This window comes from Nicotiana attenuata, unplaced genomic scaffold, assembly GCF_001879085.1.
Source record: "Nicotiana attenuata strain UT unplaced genomic scaffold, NIATTr2, whole genome shotgun sequence".
NCBI lineage: Eukaryota > Viridiplantae > Streptophyta > Magnoliopsida > Solanales > Solanaceae > Nicotiana > Nicotiana attenuata.
This window is the reverse complement of record NW_017673095.1, coordinates 80,115-90,127: the sequence shown is the minus strand read 5'-3', so window position 1 is coordinate 90,127 and position 10,013 is coordinate 80,115.

Here is a 10,013-nt window from a genome sequence, read left to right as displayed (position 1 = left end):
GCGCGCGCGCGCGCGCGTGTATGTATTTAATTTTATTTATTTATTTTAATTAAGTAAAATGTTTAAAAAAAAAACTAACTAACGAAAAGAAGAAGAAAAGGGAATGCTTTAACTTTATTTTCCTTCTTATTATTATTTTATTTTTAACTTAGTAAAAAGTTCAAAAGAAGAAGAAAAGTAAATCTGAAAATTTAAGAAAAAAAAAAGGCGAGTAAGAATTCTAACTAGTTGCATAATCCTTATATTTCTCAACTTCCTTCCATCCCCACTCCCTCACGTTCTTCCCCCGCTAACATCACACACCTCACAATAACTTACCCACTATCCTTTTCCATAAACACACACAAGATCAGATGGTAGGATTTGAATATAAACAGCAAAAGCTTTAAAGAGAAAAAGAAGAAAAAATCCGATACACTTCACCATCCTTACCCCTCATCAGTCATTGGCAAGTCGAGGTCGTCCTTCGGAGTTCTTTGGTCGTGGTTTTAGTAATTTTCCGGTTGAAACTCTGTTTGCTCGAAGATTCTGTTTTCTTTCATTTTGTCAATAAAGGTTCTTTTCCTTGATCTTTACTTTATTCGATGTCAAAATTACAGTTTTATCAATGTTTAAATGAGTTTTTTTTTATATTTATTTGTTTTATTTTTAGCATGAAGATTCCTTAAGTTTACTCTATTAAGTGATTAATCATTGTTCTGAATTACATATTTATCTTGTTAGGACCTAAAGTATTATTTTATTGTAGTATCTAAATAAAATATTAAGAAAGTTGACTGATTTAGATAATTGGTTAAGTTTCTGTTTATTATGCTCAATGAAATAAGCTTTACTATGAAACATACACAAGCCATTTGACAGAGTAGGCTTTAGGTTAAATGGAACACTAAAATTTAAAAAAAAAAAAAAAACAATTTATGTGCCGAGTGATATATATGCCACTGTTAAGTTTTGTCCATTTTTCAATATTACCATTTGTATTTACACCACTTTGTTAGTTGGATAAATATTATGGAAAAAATATGTTCTTTAAAATTCTTTAACATTTTTCATGTCTTTGTGTTAATCATGCCTTTTGTGGCCATTGTGACCAATTTATCTATTTTTATGAAGTTTTCTGTTACATGTAATTTAGATTGTGACATTTGCTCAAAATAAATTAAAATTATTTAATTTAATGTGTTTGGATTTAATATTGCTCTATAGCTTATTTAGTAATTGGAATAGAAGAAAATAATTTTAGGTGAGATAATAAACATCAGTTTGGTTATATAAGATGTCATTAGACGCATGAACTCTTTCACATTAATGTTACAGTGGTTCGGGTCAAGACTCGAATTTACTAAATAAATTGGTTTCTGTGTGGATCTTTGGATATAGTCAAGAATAGCAATTGAATAATTAAATTGTTATGACAGTAATTGAAACCAAAAGAGTTTAGGCCTTTTAATATTAAAATTGGAGGATTATGTGTGCATTATCGCATCTTGATTCCTTCAAAATTTAATATAATTCTGTTTTGATTATGTGTACATTCCGTACCTGTGTTTAACATTTAATTTCAAAGAAGTACCTCGTGTGCGTACCGCATCTAGGTCAAAAATAATTAATAAAAATATAATAAATTAAGTGAAGTAGTAATAGACAAGCCATAAGCAATAAAGTACAAGAATAGTCAAGATTGATTTAAGCCGAACATTAGTCTATAAAAGCGACCGTGATAGAATCACGGGACTCGAGGGATGCGTTCGCGCAACTTCAACCAAACTTTCTTAATAAATCAACAAAAGCGTTATTAATCGTGGACACGTACGCGTGACATGATTTTGACGCGCCAAAAGAAAAGAGTATACGTACGTGTAACTCAATTCTTTAATTATGACTAATTTAAGCAATTAAAAGCGATAAAAAGGGTAAATGCACATAGGTTTAAAAACACGTAATTAAATAATTTAAGCAAGTATAAATTTTAAAGCGACCGTACTAAAACCATGGAATTCGGGAGTGCCTAACACCTTCTCCTGGGTTAACAGAGTTCCTTACTCGGTCTTCTGTGTTTCGCAGATTTAATTAGAATCAATTTCCTTGAATTGGGATTTTAAAATAAATGGTGACTTGGGACACCAAAACTCAATTCCAAGTGGCGACTCTTTGAATTAAAATAAATTAATCCCTTTTTAAATAATGTCACTTAAATTGGAAAAACTCCTTTTCTTTCCTAACATCCCTTGGGAAAAAAGGAGGTGTGACAACCACCCATTGCATCCTCGTATAGTTAGACACCTTCAGGGGATGAGTTTTTACAGGATCATTGAGATCGGCCGGTTGTAGTTCGACTGGGCGCTGATCATGGCTGTGATAGAGCGGTGGCGACCGGAGACGCACACGTTTCATCTACCTATTGGCGAGGCTACCATCATGCTAGAGGACGTGGAGGTTCTTTTCGGGCTGCCCATTGATAGTATACATGTAGCTTACCCGCATGCTCTAAGAGACTATACGGGAGAGGATTACCTTCATATGTTGCAGCGACTCATCGGTTTCCAGCCAACGGAGACGACTGCATTGAGTGAGGCCACTCGATTGCAGTTAACGCCCGTTCGACAGCATCTGGTGGCGATACACGCGAAGATTATTGATGATTCACCGCCAGAGGATATTGACCAACACACGAGACTGTTGCAGCTGATGATGTTTGTTGGTTTACTGTTCCTGAACACATCGAAAAACCTAGTCAGCTTGTAATTTCAACATCATCTGAAGCGGCTAGATGATTTATCTGGTTATAGCTGAGGTTCAGCTGTTCTAGCTTACCTGTATAGGCAGATATGCTAGGCGTACATAGGCAACCAGAGAGTCTTCGCCAGTTTGGTCGCCCGCAGCTTGTACCTATTCCGCTCACTTGGCACATGACACATTACCAGCGGGATGATCACTGTAGGGTCGACCAGACATACTTGGCTTGACTAGAGGCCCAGATTGAGGATTGGGACCAGAGATATGGCCGGGTTCCGCCAAACCCTCCACCTGACCGTATGGAGGGCAAGCATGAGTACATGGGCTGGTATCGCAGCGTTACCTGACTTCTCGCCGGAATCCCGTTCATCGCGCCGGTAGTCGGTACATTACATACGTCTGGAGGTATGAAACACTGGTATGTTATTTGTTATACTTACTTATAACATTACATTATCCTTCCGTAATTAATATTTTATATGTTATGCAGGCTATTGGCTTACACCAGTTCTACCAGTTGGGACTGGAGATGCTATAACATACAGGCGAAGGAGCGGCAGCTCTGCACATGTTTGGCCGTCGGGTTATTGATCTTACTGCTGACACATTGAGACGTGCTCGAGAGGATGGGCGCTTATGATATGAGGCTGCTTATGTACCGCCTGAGGAGTACCATCATTGGCCACTAGTGGAGCCTGGACATGGTAGACGCCAGCATAGCCAGAGAGGAAGGGGTGGCGCACGTGGGCATGGTGGTCGGCGAGGACGGGGTCCCTAGCAAAGGGGCATTGAGGCACCCGTGGTATACCGTGGTGACCACCCTGAGCCACACATGCTCCTCATGATATGCCGTCATTCAGCCTTCAGTTGTCACCCGGGACTTCACAGGTGATCCTGTCAGCTCCATTGTTGATTGCGGGCACAACCATTACGCAGCAGGAGTGGGATCAACATTTTCTTGATCGTCCAGAGCCATCGACGGTTGTTGCTGATCGTACGATACAAGAGGTGCATAGTGGGCAAAGACTGAGTTATGGCTCATCACCGAGGAATGCGGAGAATCTTTCACATACTTCATCTACTCTAGTGCACCTCGATGTTCCGAGAGAGTATTGTGTCGCTACTCAGGCGCAGGTTTGTTTGTATTACTATTATTTCAATTTGTTTTTACCTTATAGAGTAGTTAGTAATATCAAAAGTGTTTTTATTTTTTTAAATATTTCGTCATCGCCCGTCACGGAGGTGACATTGTGCGATACTAATTTGCCGAGGATGGTTGATCTTATGCAGGAGCCCGCTGAGACCATGGTATGACCATTAAATTTTTTTGATAACACGTACATTAGTATTCTATATTTCATATCTAAAATATCTTATTATTCTGTAGGTTACTGCTGGCCCAATGGCCGCTTCTACCGAGCCTGCAAGCCTTACTGACGATCATGCTGCAGCGCATCCTCCGATAAAGAGGCTACGTGATGAGGATGATCCTGATAGCGTAGCTGGCCGGGATGGAATGCGCCTCAGGCCAGCCAATGCTTTAAAGCATACAGGTTGTGGGACTCGTTGATATGCATTCTTAGTTGTATATATGACATTAAATATATAATAGCATAATTATTTATGTTTTACATAATTTGCACATATGTTTTTATTTTTTCGAGTTATTATTAGTTTAACACTTGAACAAAAAAACTTAACATTAATTTAAATTCGTTAACAATTAAAGATAATACATGACACGTACAACATAAAAATATAAAACTATACTAAACGCATACATGAGTTTGTTTAGTCATTACCGCCCATTATTCTATGCTTCAACCACTTAAATTTCTCTTCCAACCGATTATTTTCTTCTTCCGCCTCTTTTAGTTTCTCCTTCAATGCCGCAAGTTGTTCTTGCAGCTTCAAGATCTGGAGTTCGTACTCATCGGTCAGATTCCAAATGTTTAGCAAATATGATTTGTAGTATTCCTGGTTAATGGGTTCATCATATCATTCTTCAAAATCACATTGGTTTTCGTCCTACCAATGGGGATGATAACAAAAGACTATTAATTAACATGTTATATAAAAACTATTAAAAACACTTTTTCTAATAATAATAACTTACAACTTGTTTACACATCCAACATCTATGCCCCAGATTGCAATTTGACCAACATGGCTTCAAAATCGCACGTTACACCTTGGTACGTCATTGCGTACAGACATGTCGTAATGCTCAAAAGTGAAAAATTAATGGAAAGTTGTTTTATTCGTTTCGTTACAACGCAAATAATAACTAAAATGTGCGAGGTTTTTATAGGCATCTAAGAGTAATTTTACTTTATATAACGCATATTGGTGATGCGCTGCGTGTCGCGTGCTAATGATTCTTTAGGGTACAAGTAGGTGCAGCTTTTTAGATCGACAGCTTATTCAGCTCGACATGAAAATACACATAGTGCATATTAGTGATGCGCTACATTTCGCATGCTAATGATTCTTTAGGATACAAGTGGATGCAACTTTTTCAGATCGACAGTTTTTTCAAGTCGACAACTTTTCAGGTCGACAACTTTTTCAGCTCGACATGACAATACACATAACGCATATTGGTGATGTGCTACGTTTCGTGTGCTAATGAATATTTAAGGTACAAGTGGGTGCAGCTTTTTCAGGTCGACAGCTTTTTTTAGGTCAACAGCTTTTTCAGGTCGACATGACAATACACATAATGCATATTGGTGATGCGCTAAGTTTAATATATAAGTTCGTGCAGTTTAGTTCTTTTTAAGTTGAAACAAGAAATTAGTATTTAAAGACCATTTCAAGAACCATTACGACATCCGTTTCAGAAATGCCACTAACATTTAATAAGTGGTTTAAGAAAAGGCAAAAAGGTGAAGGTAGTTCAACAGGTCCATATGGAACACGTCATAATACAATCGATCCCTGCCTTGAAAAAAATATGCTAGGTTGCTATACTGATTTGGTTGATGATAAGTGGTATGGTGTTCTACGTCCCTTGGAAAATAAGCCTATTAATATACATGCTGATCTCAAAGTTGCAGGGCACATTATTTAGGGCAAAGCGCATTCGACAAAGCCTAAAGATATGCAAATTTGGGACGAAAAACTACAATGGGTTCCCCTTTACTCAAAACAGTGTGATTAGGAAGTGCTATGCCACTGGCATGGGCTAGTTGTACCACAAGCACTGTCTGCAACCTTCCAAACAAACACATACAAAGATGAACTAGAAGTTATTCGGCATTTGATAAAGGAGATTTTAGAGATGGAAAAGGCACTAGCCGTTCATCATGCACTAGATAATCTTAACTACCTACAAGAAATGGAGGATCGGTATTGAGATTTATTAGAAAATAAAAAAATACATAAAGACAATGATTATCCTATTTTCCTAACAGTTGTCGAGTGGGAGGGACTACCTAAGTTTCTACCACAGACGTTGGACGTACGAGTATCATATTATTGTAGAATTCAAGCAAGTGGTCTTATTGATGGTAGCGATGAAATACGAGAAATGTGTGTCAACTGGGGCGTAGATTATGATGCCCTCGGTCCAGAAGGTGCGTACAAGATGCTTACGAAGAAGATGAAGACAGTGACAATGAAATAGTGCCAGACAGTGACGATAATGGCGAATGAAATTTTTTATTTGTTTCTTGGAAAATATTTTAAATTGTTGTATTGAATCTTTAATGCTAAATATCAATTAGATTTAACCCTATTGGAAACATAATTTTAATTCAATAATGATGCAAACTTAACCTTTACACATATTTAGTACAACAAAAATATGGAAACAAAACACTACGTTTATCCTTGATAGTTTGGCATATTGGATAAATGCCACCTGAAGCTGAATTACCACCGCTTCCCAAATCAGCTGAAGGACATTTACGGCAATCGTGTCCTGTTTGGGAATATATGCCACATTTACGCGCATAAACGGTATCACCAACATCCATTTAGTTCTGTATCCGTGCTCTTTTTGGCACTTACCGTTGACGCACATAATCCTTGTTACACACTATATTAAATGATTCCGGCAGCCAATAATACTCAGCACCCACTGGCTGTAATTGTTCACTATAGGTGTTTGCGATGCAGTAATACTATATTCTTTATCAACGTACCTTATTGCCGCGAAACCTGTATGTTGAAACCACTTCATGGCATGTGAGCATGGCAAGTGATGGATTGACCAGTTTTCACACGAGCATAATCTTTTGGATTCATTGACCGTGTGTGTATTATTCTCGCAGTTTTGATGCAGACCAGTGCGAACTTCAAAAATATTTCGCCGCTGCAATACTGCAAAAATGTATGCCACTATGCTCGCTTCTTATATTTCTCAAATCGTTTCATTGGCTATGGCATAAATTCAACACCTCTTTCCATCAATGACGATGTACCTCTAGATCTTTCAACAAACCTCTCTGACATCTGCGTGAAGGACATCCCCAACATGGCAGCAACAGGCAATCCACGTACAGACTTCAACAACCCATTGAAAGACTTTGACACATTTGTAGTCAAAATTCCCCACCTTCTCACCATCCTTATGCAAAGTCAACTTGTCAAGCTCATATCGCATCAACCAGCGATAGGCTTCTGGGTCTTCCTGCCTAATCAATTCCATTCGCTTCCTGAATTTACACTCTTGGCGATATGTTGCAGCCATCCACATTAAATCATGTAAGTCCTTGTTCGGGTGAGCCCTCTGGAAATTGGACTTCAAGTGCCTAACACAGTAACGGTGGTAGGCATACGGTTCCTGCCATGCACACAAATGATGTGCGGAACTTAAAAAACTGCCAAAGCGATCAGATATTAGACAAATACCTGAACGATGTCTGACAACATGCTCCTACAAGTGGTTCAAAAATAATGTCCTCGTCTCTTGGCTTTCATTGGCAGAAATAGAAAATGCTAGGGGAAATATGCTTCCATTAGCATATACTGCAACGACGATCAACAACTTAATATCATACTTTCCATAGACATGAGGGCCATCTATGGATATTACCGGCCGACAATGTACAAAACCATCAATGGATGGTTTAAATTCCCAGAACACATATCTGAATATGGATTCTGGTATTCCTGGACTCCGCTCAAGCTTCCATTCAACAACAGTCCCGGGGTTAAAGTGTTGTAATGGAGCCATGTACCTGGGTAGAGTGGCAAAGGACTTATCTCAGTTACCATAAACAATTTCAAACGCATGTTTACGCCCGGAAAATGCCTTTCTTTTGGTAATGGTACATCCATATTCCTGGTGGACAGATGTTATACACTCTTTAATCTTGTACCTTATGGACGCTTCAATGTGTGGAATCAAGAGAGAGAAATCAAGTCAACATTCAAGTTAAAATGATTCCTACTGAATGTGTCCATTTCACAAGTGTGGGTGCTAATGTATTTTCCCACAACCCACAAATTTGTTTTCAACTTTCTCGCATGCAGCACCCATGTACAACCTTGAAACCATCTACGACAAATAACCTTGTATAGTTCCGGAGATGACTCATGAACCACGATCTCACGACACTCTTTTATGATGTACATTTGCACCGCCCTGCTTAGGCGCGCTTTATCAGCAAAAAGCATATTCTTGGACAGCATCGCTAGTCTAGATTCATCCCACATTGCTGTCCAAATATCGTCAAGATCCCTTGTGAATGCATCCACATCTGGCATACTAGGCAACTGATAAAGGTAGGGAATCTCCCTTGAATGAAACAACACATGGGACTCGTACAGTCTCGGTCTAACGGGAGATGGAGCATACTCTCTCGTCAAAGCAGGTTCATCATTCTCGTCCTCATCATCATCACCCTCATCATGGAGGGGGTGTCATCTCCAGACTCATCAGCATTCCTGTCATAATCACTATCATCTTCCTGACTTTGCGCATCTGCCAGATCCCGATTAAATATATTGTCTGCGGACAATTGAGTAAGGACAGGACCTTCAAGTTGCCCATTTTCACTGCACAACCAATAAAATAATGAGTTTCTCAAATTTATCCAAACATTACATATAAACTTTATCACTTAACTTACAAATCATAATCTGTCGATATCCCATGATGCATATTATCCTGTTGCTAATGACTCCCGGATGGACCACCATGATCCAACACACCAAAACTGGGCATATTTTAACTGTCCATTGGTTCATAACTTGTAAAATTCATATCTGGCCGGTACCCCTAGTGGAATATATGAGTGTTAATACAAATACAATACATAAAAAAAATATCGTAATACAAAAAAAAATTAAAGTTTACCACTCGGCTTGTGGAATATGTAAACTTGGGGAGAAATTATGTCCTCACTTCTCATTCGCCCGTGGAGATAAGTTTAGATCTGGCCAAACTCTTTCAAATGGAACATGTTAGGATAAAACTGCTCCAAAAAAACCACCCGATGATTGAGGGTTATTCCTATTTTGCGGAACCTCAATATTGCGAACGTCTTCAGCCTTGACGTACATTTCCAACATTTTTATCACAAGAAGTTCCCGGTGTTCATCCGGAGTTCTCAAAAAATTTGTCAGAGTTTCATTGTCTTCGATGTTGAACTCAGCATAACAAGCAATCCCTTGCAGAGTGCCAGAATACGGATATCTTGTGGCTACTTTAATATTAACCGAACGTTTTCTCACACTCATTTTTTTACATAACAACAATACCAATCTATCGTACTCCATTGTAAATGGCAACTTAACATGACACTGTGGAGAACGACTATAGCGTACTGAGTTATTTTTCACCACAATCTTACTCCTCCTCCCCCCTCCCCCCAATATAATGAAACCCTAATTTTTCGCTCTTCGGGCATTATGACAAAATGCAAAATAATTTAAGCAAACAAATATTTCGGAAGATCTGAAGGATCCTGAATGAATTTTTAATTAAATTCTGAAACTCCTTAAATAATCAAAAAAAAAAAATCAGCCCGGGGTGCAATAATTGAAGGTATAGTGCATGCATAATATATATATATATATATATATATATATATATATATTATGCATGCACTATACCTTCAATTATTGGTGGGTCAGCAAAGTTCAGATGAATTATTGGTAGGCCAGTAAATTTCAAATTTAGCGCATGTAACCCATGCGTTATACCTTAACGGACAAACGTGCCGTTAAGGTATAGCGCAGTGAAGAAATGTGTTATATATAAAATGGTTCTCAGTTTTTTTTTCCACCCATTTTTGTGTTTTGATCCAAAAAGACAACACTTTGGT